This window comes from Salvia splendens, chromosome 9, assembly GCF_004379255.2.
Source record: "Salvia splendens isolate huo1 chromosome 9, SspV2, whole genome shotgun sequence".
NCBI lineage: Eukaryota > Viridiplantae > Streptophyta > Magnoliopsida > Lamiales > Lamiaceae > Salvia > Salvia splendens.
The window spans coordinates 20,254,296-20,267,148 of record NC_056040.1 but is presented as its reverse complement, the minus strand read 5'-3'; positions in this window follow the sequence as shown (position 1 = coordinate 20,267,148).

Here is a 12,853-nt window from a genome sequence, read left to right as displayed (position 1 = left end):
GGAGGGAGGCAACGAAAGGCTCGTTGCCGACTATTTTTCCCACCAGCCGCGGTTTCCGGAGGATTACTTCCGGGGCCGTTTTCGTATGTCAAAACGGTTGTTTATGCGTATTGTCAACACATTGTCTGCCCGTGTTGAATACTTTCAATCAACTAGAGACGCAACCGGTCGGCAAAGTCTCTCGGCGTTGCAGAAGTGTACTTGTGCCATCCGACAACTTGTTACTGGGCAAACGGCTGATCTCTTCGACGAGTATTTTGTAATAACCGCTCTTTTAAACGCCCTATTCGTTATGTTTATTGTTGAATTAGAGATTTGTCGCTCTCTTGTCTCGTTGTTTTAAATGAGACTCATTGCCCTTTACTGAAACTTAATGTTGCTAGTTCGCAAAACCAAAAGTTAATGAAATAATCAAATGAACTAAAACAATTTAATGAATGTTTAAAAAAATAAAAAAATAAAATGAACATAGTGAAAGGAAAATGGTGATATTTTTTTCCGAACTAATAGTGCTAAAAAACAAGATACATTAACCTATATAAACGTTTCACATGTGATTCATGAATGGAAAGAAAAAAAATGTGGAATACTATCCTATTACAAATATTCAGAAATGGCCAAAGGGCTATGAATTTGCTAAATTTTGGGCCTTTGTCTTCCGAGCCCAAATCGCACCCACCGTGGCCTTTCTCTCCGATCAGCCCCGTCCCCTTTTTCTTTTCTTCCTCCACCCCTGCAATTGCAATGTTCAAACCAGGCCCGGTCCTGAGTTTTTATTGGCCCAGGGCGGAACTAAAAGAGGGGCCCCATAATCATTTTACGTGAGGCTTATTAGCTTGTATTTAGGCTTTAGCGCTGCCTGCCTTTGCGGCTCTCTGCTGTGGGCTCTTGTTTCTTGCTTGGACCTGGCCCAGTAGCATGTATATACTCATGTATGTATTTGGATTTTGGAGGCCCCAACGTTTTGGGGGCTCGGGGCGGGGGCACTGCTCGACCCCCCCCCAGGGCCGGGCCTGGTTCAAACAAAATGTTAATTACCTAGAAGATAAGAGGGATTAAGGGAAAATCTCTTTGGAGAAAAGGAACAACAATGCCATAGTAAAGACGGGGTTTAAAAGTGGCAAGAATCAGCCCCTAAACGTCTCTCTCTCGAGACCAGCCCACACTCAAGGAAAGGGGTGACAAAACTTTACAGTTTCATAGAGGGACAACTTGCCAAATGAGGCAAAAACAGCCTGCGCCCTACTCTTCCCTCCCAACGGCTCCTGTTTTTCACTAATGTACACCTGCCATAAATCCTACAACTTAGTGAAACCCGAGAAAGGACTAGAGATCCTATAAGACAAGAATAAAGATATAGGTGCTATGCCATAGGGTGCATGCATTCTTTCTAAAGAGAAATAGTTCTTGGAAAACTATGAATTTGGTTTCGATACGCTGATTATGACTTGACTTTGTACTCATTCGCCTTCGAGACTATTCCCCCGAGTTAATTATTTCTTTTATGATGAGTTATGTTTGATGAGATTATTTTAGTTGCGAAATAACTACGCTCACTAGTACTAGGGAGTTGTAGTCGTGACATATTTGCATGTGGGTGAGTCAACTGGAATCCTATGCCTTAAATTTTTTTGCGACGACGTTCGTCTGCTTTCGGTGAGGAATTCCTTCAGGCACCCACCATCAATGATTGTCAACGGTTGCTTAATCTTCACGAAACAATCCACGATTTTCCCGGTATGCTTGGCAGCATTGACTGCATGCATTGGAAGTGGAAGAATTGTCCGACTGCTTGGAGGAGACAATACTTAAGCGGCCACAAAGGCGGCGGCCCAACTCTTATCCTTGAAGCGGTCGCCGACTACCGCCTATGGATTTGGCATGCATATTTCGGTGTTGCCGGATTCAACAACGACTTGAACGTGCTCTATTCTTCACCACTCTTCAATGATGTTTTGAATGGTGTAGCACCGACGATCGACTTCACCGTCAACGGAAATGCATACCACATGGGTTACTATCTCGCCGATGGTATCTACCCAAGGTGATCGACTTTCGTGAAGACGTTCAGCAATCCGCAAGACCCGAGACGGGTTTTTTTTGCGCTGCGTCAAGAGTCTGCTTGGAAAGACGTCGAAAGAGCTTTTGGGGTCCTTCATGGCCGATTCAACATTGTGAATGCCTCCTCTCGGCTGTGGTACGTTAACAATATCGCCGACATCATGTACACGTGTATTATCTTGCACAACATGATTATAGCTGACGAAGGACCGAGGGTGGCCAACTTTTACGTCGAGGATGAAGCTGGAAGCTCAACCGCTAGGCCTCCCCCACGCCGAGGTGTGCATACGACAATGGGCGAGAGGAACGAAACAAGACACACAATGCGCGATACCCGAACCCACACTGAGTTACAAGAAGACCTAATCAAACACATTTTGGCAAAATTCGGCCACGAGTAGTGGATTTTTTTAATTTTATGAATTTAATTATGTAATTTTAAATTTTTAGGATTTGAATTATGTAATTTTTAATTTTTAGGATTTGAATTATGTAATTTTTAATTTTTTAGTAATTTGTAATAGTATTCTGGGTATTTTTAATGCATTCTAATATTATGGAAATGTTTTTATTTAAATTGAATAATAGAATGGTGGGACCCTTGAGCATGTCCGAGCATGTCCTTACGAAAGAGTATGGATGTGAGTATTGTGCTCTTACCTAAGAGCAGAGAGTAAAAAAGTAATAAAAGTGGGTCCGGACCCACATCCGTGCTGTTGCCAAAGAGCACGGATGGGGATGCTCTAACAGGCTTCAATATAATCAACGAATGACTATAAATTCCTTTTCGACAAATCCACTAGTGAACAGAGCCTTCGAAAACTGTCACAACTCTTTCTTTTATGGAGTGAAAATTATGTGCATTCTCCACTTCTCAGACTCTGCAATAGCTTCAAATATCCAGGCGCTTCAGGTGTGATATACCTGCATAAATATACAAACAAAGCAAATACAAATAGTAAAACGAACCAGGTCTCACTTATCCCAGAGCAAGTAATTGAACTTTTTAATAATCACTGCAGAATTTGTCAAAGATAATTAACAGCAACTCTTATGCCCAAATAACTAGATCCTTAAGGACTAATGCGAAGTCTACAATTAAAGCACAGGTTAAAACTTTAGCATAACAGGGAGTCGAAAGAGATCATACATACCCATGGCGAAACAGAAAATCTATAATAACAAGATTGCAGTTTGCCTGGTAATATTGTGTGCTTTTTATGATATTTGCAACAAGTTCAACAGGGAGCAGTCTAAAGCTTTCCACCTCTCCATCTGCAGGTAAAACAAAATGTGTGCATTGAAGCTTTTTTTGCTTATTACAGAGCAGACATGTTAAGAAGTAAGAACCTTACCTTCATTTGTAGGAAGAAAATCCTCAGGAAGCTTCAGATAATAATTATCAAGTTATTAATTAAGAAACCAAGTAGGCAGGCATTATAATTAGTTTTGACACAGGACATAAAAAGGAGTCATACCAGTCCCCCAGCAACCAAATGATCAAGCTGGCCAGGATATTTGGACTTTGTATTACTTCTCTTCCCTACCCACAAATAGTCCTGCTTCTCTCCTTCAACATACCCATTTAGATGAATTCCATAAGCCTAGCATGAAAGAATATCATACAGAGAAGATGAGTACATTATTCCTTCAACAAACACATAGAACCTTATGGTACGGACGTTCTCCGTAACGAGGCCGGTTAACTAACTTCTCGGAGTGATAAGGTCACGATTTGCTGTTTCACGGACGTGTTCCGATGACAGCAAAGAGAGAACTAAAATTACGCGTAGGGGTGAGCAAAAAAACCGGAAACCTAATATCCAAACCGAACCAAACCGAAATTTTGAAATTCGGTTCGGTTTTTTCTATTTTTCGGTTCGGTTGGGTTTTAAAAATAAAAAAATTTCAGTTTTTCGGTTCGGTTCGGTTCGGACGAAGAAAAAAACCGAAAAACTGAAAAACCGAATTATATATATATTCTATTAATTTAATATATTATATTATATTATATATAATATATATATTCTTTTAATATATTCTACTATATAATATATATTATATGTATTATTAATTTTATATTATATATAAATATTCTATTAGTATATATAAAATAAAATAAAATACACATATATAAATATATATTTATATTATATTTATTTTTTTCAGGTTTTTCGGTTTTTTTTTCGGGTTTTTCGGTTTTGTTCGGGTTTTTCGGTTTTTAAGTTCGGTTTTCGGTTTTTCGGTTTTTTCGGGTTCAGTTCGGTTTGGATTTTGAACTAAATTTGGTTTTTCGGTTTTGGTTCGGTTTTGGCAAAAAACCGAACCGAAACCCGAATGCACACCCCTAATTACGCGTGTTGCTCAAGCTAGGTTTAGAGAAAATATTTCATTCATTGATTGATTGATTGATTACCATGATATAATATCTCCTATTTATAATACTAGAATACTACTACCCTAACTTAATGAACAAGAAACAAATATCTAAACAAATATGGGAGAGATATGGTGAATAAAGGAAATCTAAATAATTGGAAGATCATAAGAGATATGATCGTATCAACTCCCCCACGGTTGAAATCCACCTTGTCCTCAAGGTGGAAACCACAAAGCAACGACGAGAGTTGAAAGCAAAAACTTTGGCGAGACGTCTCCTCCTGGATCAAACACATATCGAATAACTGAATATCTCCATTTATCACCTTTGTCAAAAATCAACAAAGGAGACCCAATGTTGTTGGCAAAATTCCATGCCACAACGAAAAGCTTGTTCACACCTCTCAGAATGCTCAAACATGGAGCACCTCCTCTCTTAAACCAACAATTCTGAACATCCGTCGATGACATTTGAGCAACATTGAACGATGCGATTATCTTCTCCACTTCACCAATAGAACCATCCTCCTCTTTATCTTCTAGCAATGACTCCTCCTCTTCACTAATATCTGGGTTGTACAGCTGCAAAATTGGGGCCGATGGGGGCGGGTCATCGTGTAACAATTCACCCTCATCTCTACTGACGTCAGGGCAGCACGACGGTGCTGGTGGAGTTAAAGGCGGAACAGCAGCGACAACAGGTAGCGAGGGACTAGATGGATCGTGACAAAGATAAGGACGTGAGAGGCGTCGGGATTCCATGGCATGAGGATTTCGTGGGGGCACGTCCGACGAATAGGGTGGGTGCCTTAAAGTCGAGGTCGTGTATTGCCTCGACTGCTCGTATGAAGAATCCAAGTCGGTGTAGGGCGACTTCCGGTATAGCGGTGGTTCTGGCAGCGGAGGAGCACGAGTTTCTCCAACACGGTGACTGTAAGTTTGGAAGAGCGGATCCCAGCCAGTTGGACGACGCCTATGCGCTCCTGAATTGAAATCCGCATAGGGTTGTCGTCCATACGCTGCTTTTGACGCATGCAAATTTTTCACACGGCTATAGATTTCTTCACATCGTGATTCCAGCCTGGACTCTAATTTGTCAAATCGGGCCATGATCTTCTCCAGCCAGGCGGAGAAAATCTCGCTCGATCCCGGGAAGCCGCGCGGCGGATTGCTTCCTTTCGGATTATCGCGCAGGGAAAGCCCCGGTTGACCATCCCCGCGACGGGTCATCGCCGACAAGCGACACGACGGATCGGGGGAATCCAAGTGGTGTGAGACGTAGGGTGATTCTGGATCAGGCCACGACGGCAGACGGAGTACTTCCACCCGGCTGCTCGGAGGGTCCCAACAGGTTACACGGCGAGGTTGAACCGGCTGGTAGGGACGGAATGGCTGTGTGGCCTGAGAGAGTTGTATTGAAGACGACGGTAGCCGGCGTAGTCGTATGACATGTCGACGGACTGAAGCGTGAGTGTGGTAGAGATGGTGGTGATGCGGCTGACCATTTTTTTATATTGATGATTTGTTTGGGGGATACGGATGAACGAAGACGGAGGATGAGCACGGGATGAAAGCACCAGTTGGTACGGACGTTCTCCGTAACGAGGCCGGTTAACTAACTTCTCGGAGTGATAAGGTGATCGAACCTTCGACAAGCTCGAAGGAAAGGTCACGATTTGCTGTTTCACGGACGTGTTCCGATGACAGCAAAGAGAGAACTAAAATTACGCTTGTTGCTCAAGCTAGGTTTAGAGAAAATATTTCATTCATTCATTGATTGATTGATTACCATGATATAATATCTCCTATTTATAATACTAGAATACTACTACCCTAACTTAATGAACAAGAAACAAATATCTAAACAAATATCTAAATAAATATGAGAAAGATATGGTGAATAAAGGAAAACTAAATAATTGGAAGATCATAAGAGATATGATCGTATCACCTTCATAAGTGCATTCTTTCAATACAGCCATATTGGAGATAACACATGCTGCACTTAACAAAATGGAGTGCTAACTCCTAAGCTAAGAAAGAAGAGTAAAAAGTAGATTGTTTGAAAAAATCACAGACCCTAATTTAGCTAGAAAGCTTACAATTCCAACAATAGTAATGGTAGCCGTCATTTAAATCACTTATTTTACACACTAGTGACCAGCTAGAAAAAAAATGCAAAATACTCCCTCCGTCCCCAAAAATATGCACTTGGGGACGGCACGAGTTTTAATATAAAATTGGTAAAGTAAGAGAGATGTAGAGAGAAAAAGTAAGTAAAGTATTGTTAGTGAATAATGAGTCTCACTCATTAGAGAGAAGAGACTATTCAAAATTAGAAATTGCATAGTCATGTGAGACAGACTAAAAAGGAAATAGTGCATATTCTGGTGGGACGGAGGGAGTAAAAAAAAGAAAAAAGATTTCACATAAATGTGGATTATTTGGAAAAAGGTGTGCACCTTTATCCCAAAATATGGTGGTGCTGCACGTTCCAGAGAGAAATATTCCGGTGTCCCAAAAGAGGACGTAACAGGATAGAGGTGTAAGTTATTACACTAAAAAAGGGAGAAGATAGATGTTTTGCAAATCTACGACACATCCAACATAATATCATCAAGTAATAAATTGCAACAGTAAAACAAAACATATTTGTGATCACAAGTACCTCATTTCGAATTCCTGGTATAAGTTTGTTAGCGAAGCACTTGACCACATCTGCAACAGCTTTTGTCCTGTCCTCAGGTGTACTCAGCAATGGATATAATGCTAAATGGAATCTGAAATTGCCGCCATCCATAAGATGAGCCTTCTGGAAAAATGAATACATCTTTAAAAGTCCTCAAATGATCGGCGAGCAAACAAAAGAAAAATTAATTGAAAACCTATCATTCATCAGGATTCTCTCATGTTAAATTATGAATTTGACGAACGAGTCTTGCATCATATGCCACCTTCTAACTAGGTTAATGTTTATGCAATTCAACGTAATCAAGGACTGAGGATCGTGTTCATTCATAGCATAAACTAAACTAAACTAAACTAAACACGACAAATTCGACCTAGAAAAAGGTGTGAAGATGAAGAGAGCGCGATTTACCCGTGATGCACGTATCCAACGACCTGTTCCTCAATCACAAACGGCATAAATTCACACATCCTTTCCTGCAAAGAAATTCCACAATCAGAAGAGACGATAATGTGTTTGTTTGTGTGTGTGTGCGTGAGAGAGTTAGACGAGTACGGAATTGCGATTGCAGAGAGCGACTTGGTGGAAGAAGCCGCGGAGGTCGGAAGAGTCATGTTTGGGGGTTAAGCTGACGACGTCGTTCCACGTCTCCCGGCGACAGTGTGCCGTGCGGAAACGGCCGATTGAAGTGGAGGGCGATACGGAAATTTATACCCCACCTTCTAATACCAAATGACGGACACAGTGGGAATGTCACCTACTAACTCATTCCTACTCACATTTTATTATAAAATTAATATATAAAAGTAGGACCTACAATCCACTAACTTTTTCAACTCACTTTCCATTACATTTCTTAAAATCCGTGCCGGGTCAAAGTGGGACAATATTTTGGGAATGGAGTTGTAGGTTTTGTTATAGACTAGTGTAAAGACATGTATGGTTTCCAAGAAAAGGATAGATAAATTGGCCGGCCTTTTGAGTTTCTAGTGTTGGCCAACTCCAGCAGTAGTGAGGGCTCTTCCACGGCTGTCGCCGTACCACCTCTGCCGGTTGATTTGAGCCTCTTCTTGTTCGAATCCTTCGTCCAAAGCTTAGGCCAATTGACGTTGCTAGATTTGGTTTGGACTTTTGGGTCTAAGAGCATCCGCAATGGTGGTGGGGAAGAAGGCCGTCGTCCGTGCCAGCGGCGAGGACGAGGCTCGCCGCCGTGCCAGCGAGCAGTCGACGTGGCGGCACATGATTGGGCAACGGCATAGCCGTTGCCTTTGAATAATTTTTTTTAAAAAATTCGTTAATTAATTTTAAATAATGATAAAAAATAAAAAAAATTATTTTCCAAATCCCAAAAATATGGCCGTTTTTTGCCCGTTTTTCTGAATTTTTTGATTTTTTTTTATTTTTTCCCCAAAATCATCTATAAATACACACATTCATCATCTATTTATCACATCAAATCATCTTTCATTCATCTCTCATTCATAATTCTCATACAAACTATCAACACATTCATCCCTCACTCAAAACCTCAAATGGATTTCACTCATATTATGGCGGAAGCGGAGTGCGAAGAACAAGAATACTACGAACAATATCGTGCCGCTTACGAAGCATATGTCGCGGTGAATACCCCTGCTCCTCCTCCTCAACGAACTAGATCAAATCGCCGCTACATCCATCGTGACCGGGAGGGAGCCCACGAAAGGCTCGTTGCCGACTACTTTGCCGACCAGTCGCGGTTTCCGGCAGATTACTTCAGGCGCCGTTTTCACATGTCAAAGCGCTTGTTCATGCGAATTGTCAACACATTGTCCGCACGTGTTGAATTCTTCCAAACAGGTCCAGATGCAGCCGGCCGGTAAAGTATCACGCCGTTGCAGAAGTGTACGTGTGTCATCCGACAACTCGCTACTGGGCAAACGGCCGACATCTTCGACGAGTATTTGCATATCGGTGAGTCCACTGGAATCCTTTGTCTAAAGAATTTTTAGACTTTTAATTATGTCGTTTTTATTTTATTTGTCATTTGTAATTTTATTTAGGTTTTTTTTAATAAATTTTATTATTATGAAAATGTTATTGTTTAATTAAATTTTAAATTAATTGTGCTCGTCCTTGCGGAAGAGTACAGCTGTGGGTGTTGTGCTCTTGCCAGCGAGCAGGCAAAAAAAGTGGGGCCGGGCCCACAACCGTGCCGCTGGCAAGAGCACGGTTGTGGATGCTCTAAGGCTTTTATTATTTGGGCTCCATTCCTTTTCCTTTCGACTTAGTTATGTGTTAATTCTTGTTTGAATTTGGTAGAGTTAGGTTAAAATATGTGTTAACTTGTATTGGAATAAGGTCAATTGGAATTATCTATATTCATGACAACGGTCATTTACACTTTTACAAATTCAAAAATAACTTCATTATAGTAATGAAATTACTTCACTGTATTAGTTGATCTTATGCAATATAGTTCATAGCATTGTTATAATGACTTAAATTTAATATTGATAATGAAGTAACTTCAATTATTTAATGAAATGTATTTTCACTTTTATGATGTATAATAACCAGTGGCGAACGCAGAAATAAATTTTGGTAGGGGCTTCACTAAAAATTTTCATACTCCCTCCGTCCCCTAAAAATAGAATTTTTTTTGATTTTTTGTCAGTCCCCTAAAAATAGAAACTTTCCATTTTAGGAAAAAAAATTTCTCTCATTAAGGACCCATTTTCCACTAACACATTTTATTTCTATTCATTTCTTATTTTACCAATTTTGCATTAAAATTCGAGCAGGTGAACAATGGGACATTTATTTATGGATGAATATAATTTTATATTAACAAAAAGAAAAATAAAATTGTTGTGTTTGTTTTGCTAAAGCAATAAGTATCTAATATAACATAAAAAAATGCATAATTATCTCGTAAATTTTAAAATTTGAATATAAATATATGAACTTTTGATTTTTATAACTTTTCTCCTAGATCTAAAATCAAAACATAGGTGGCAAATTAAAGCTTATGTGGCAATCAAAACTACACAAATATGTTTATATTAATTAAAAATATGAATTTGAATTTGTGAACTATGACAAAAGAAAAGGAAAAAACTGACCTGGCCTAACCCATTAAAGTGGTAAAGAAGACAAGTTGCAATTCTCGTTTGAAATTTGTGGGAGAAAAATTCAATATTTTTTTATTCCACCGTTTGGAATAAATTTAAATGGAGTGTGGCTGTATAAGGGAAAAACTTTTTTAGTTTTCGGTAAATTACGTTGTTCAATAGAAAAATGTTTCTTGCAAATTTAGGAAACAATTTTTAAAGTTTTATTATGATAAGTAAGATCATTAAAATGTAGTTACACTTGCAAGATCGTGCCACCGTTTAACTAGGGAATAGGGATTCACTTTTTCAATATTATTATCATATTGTATTCATTTAAGTTTAACAGCTTTTATTTATTTCTATCTTCTTCTTCCCATTATATGCGGTTGCCATGGTTCCAAAACGTTTTCTCGGTGATTTTATTTTTTCAGCCCCTCCTTCCCATTAAATCTTCTTCCCATTAAACCCCAAAGATATTAGCTTGGGAAGGGCTTAAGATAATTTCTAAAAAAGTTGAAATTTTTAATAGTATAAATTTATTATAAAAAAAAAATTTGGGAGGGGCTTAGGCCCCTTACCCCCTCCACTTGTGTCCGCCACTGATAATAACTATTAATCATTGAAAGTTGGAGATGGTTTGTATGATCGGAAACACAGCAACACAAGAAACAAAACAATGACACCGAATTTACGTGGTTCGACGTAAAAGTCTACATCCACGGGAAGTGCTCTTGATCTTATTCCTTCCCCACGGGTTTACAAGATGAAGAAGAAAAGACAATACGTGTGTAACTACGAATACACAGTACAAAGAAGATTACTCTCACAAAACTCGATGTGAACCTCACACACTCAAAAAACTCTCAAGGATCTTGACATGGTGAATAAACTCTCTCTTCTCTTGTATCTCACGGTTTCTTCTCTCCTTTTCTTTTAACAGAAACTCTCTATTATATATGCATTGAACGGCTCCGATTCCTTCACTTCTCGCTCCACATCTCAGCCGTTCATCTTCACAATCAACTTTTAACAAACTCTTGAGTAAGTAGCCGTTATGTAACTGAGTCTCATGCCTTGAGCAATTCAGTGATCAACCGAACTCAACAATCTCCACCTTGAGCATTGAATTGATCAAGAGTCTTCCATTGTTGCCTTACTCCACCTTAAAAAGAAACCACACTGACCAGTTTCAGACAATGTCTGAACTTTGCTACTGGCAGTGGCTTGGTAAGAATATCCGCAGCATTATCTTCAGTCCCCACTTTCTCTACCCTGACTTCCCTTTTATCAATGATGTCCCTGATGAAGTGAAGTCTGATGTCTATGTGCTTTGTCCTCTCATGATGAATTTGATGTTTAGCCAAGCAGATAGCACTATTGTTATCACAGAAGATAGCCACTGAGTTCTGCTTCACACCAAAATCTTCAATAATTCCCTTCAACCAAGTTGCTTCCTTTACTGCTTCAGTCAAGGCAATATATTCAGCCTCGGTGGTCGACAAGGCTACCACAGATTGCAGGGACGACTTCCAGCTAATTGCACTGCCATATAGATTGAAGATATAACCTGTCTGAGACTTCCTTGTATCCACATTTGATGCATAATCTGTATCACAATATCCCATTAGTGGTTCTTCAATATTCTCTTTCTGCCTTTTGTACAGAATTCCAGTGCTTTTAGATCCCTTTATATACTTCAAAATCCACTTCAATGCCAGCCAATGGTCCTTTCCATGCTCTTTCATGAATCTGCTGGTGACACTAATTGCATGAGATAAATCAGGTCTTGTACATATCATGCTGTACATGATGCTCCCCACAATACTTGAATATGGAATAGCATCCATTTCAGCCTTCTCTTCAGTGGACCTTGGGATTTGCTCTTTTGAAAGCTTGAAATGCTGAGGCATTGGCACTGCTTTCTCATCAGAATCTTGCATCTTGAACCTACTGACTACTCTTCGAATGTAATCAGTTTGATTAAGCCAAAGTTCACCAATACTTCTGTCTCTGCAGATGTCCATGCCTAAGATCCTCTTTGCTTCACCAAGATCTTTCATCTCAAAACTCTGTATCAACTCTTCTTTTATAGCTTGAACTTCTGTCAAGTTCTCAGCTGCCACAAGCATATCATCTACGTACAGCACCAGATAAGCAGCTTTTCTTCCATCTCTATTTCTTATATACACAGTCATCATATGCAGATTTTTGAAAGCCAATTTCTGCCAAGTGAGAATCAAACTTCTTATACCATTGCCGGCTGCTTTGCTTTAATCCATATATACTCTTTTTTAGCAAGCATACTTTATCTTCCTGGCCCTTAATCACAAAACCCTCCGGCTGCTCCATGAAGATTGTCTCCTCCAAATCCCCATTTAGAAAAGCCGTTTTTACATCTAACTGATGCAACTCCCAATTTAGTTGAGTGACCACAGCTAGCATGATTCTTATAGAACAATGCTTCACAACCGGTGAGAAGACCTCATTGTAATCCACTCCTTCTTCCTGAGTGTATCCCTTAGCTACAAGCCGGGCTTTGAACCTTATTTCCCCTTTCTGAGACATTTCTACTTTCTTCTTGAATATCCATTTTGAACCCACAGCCTTTTGTAATGCTGATCTATCAACC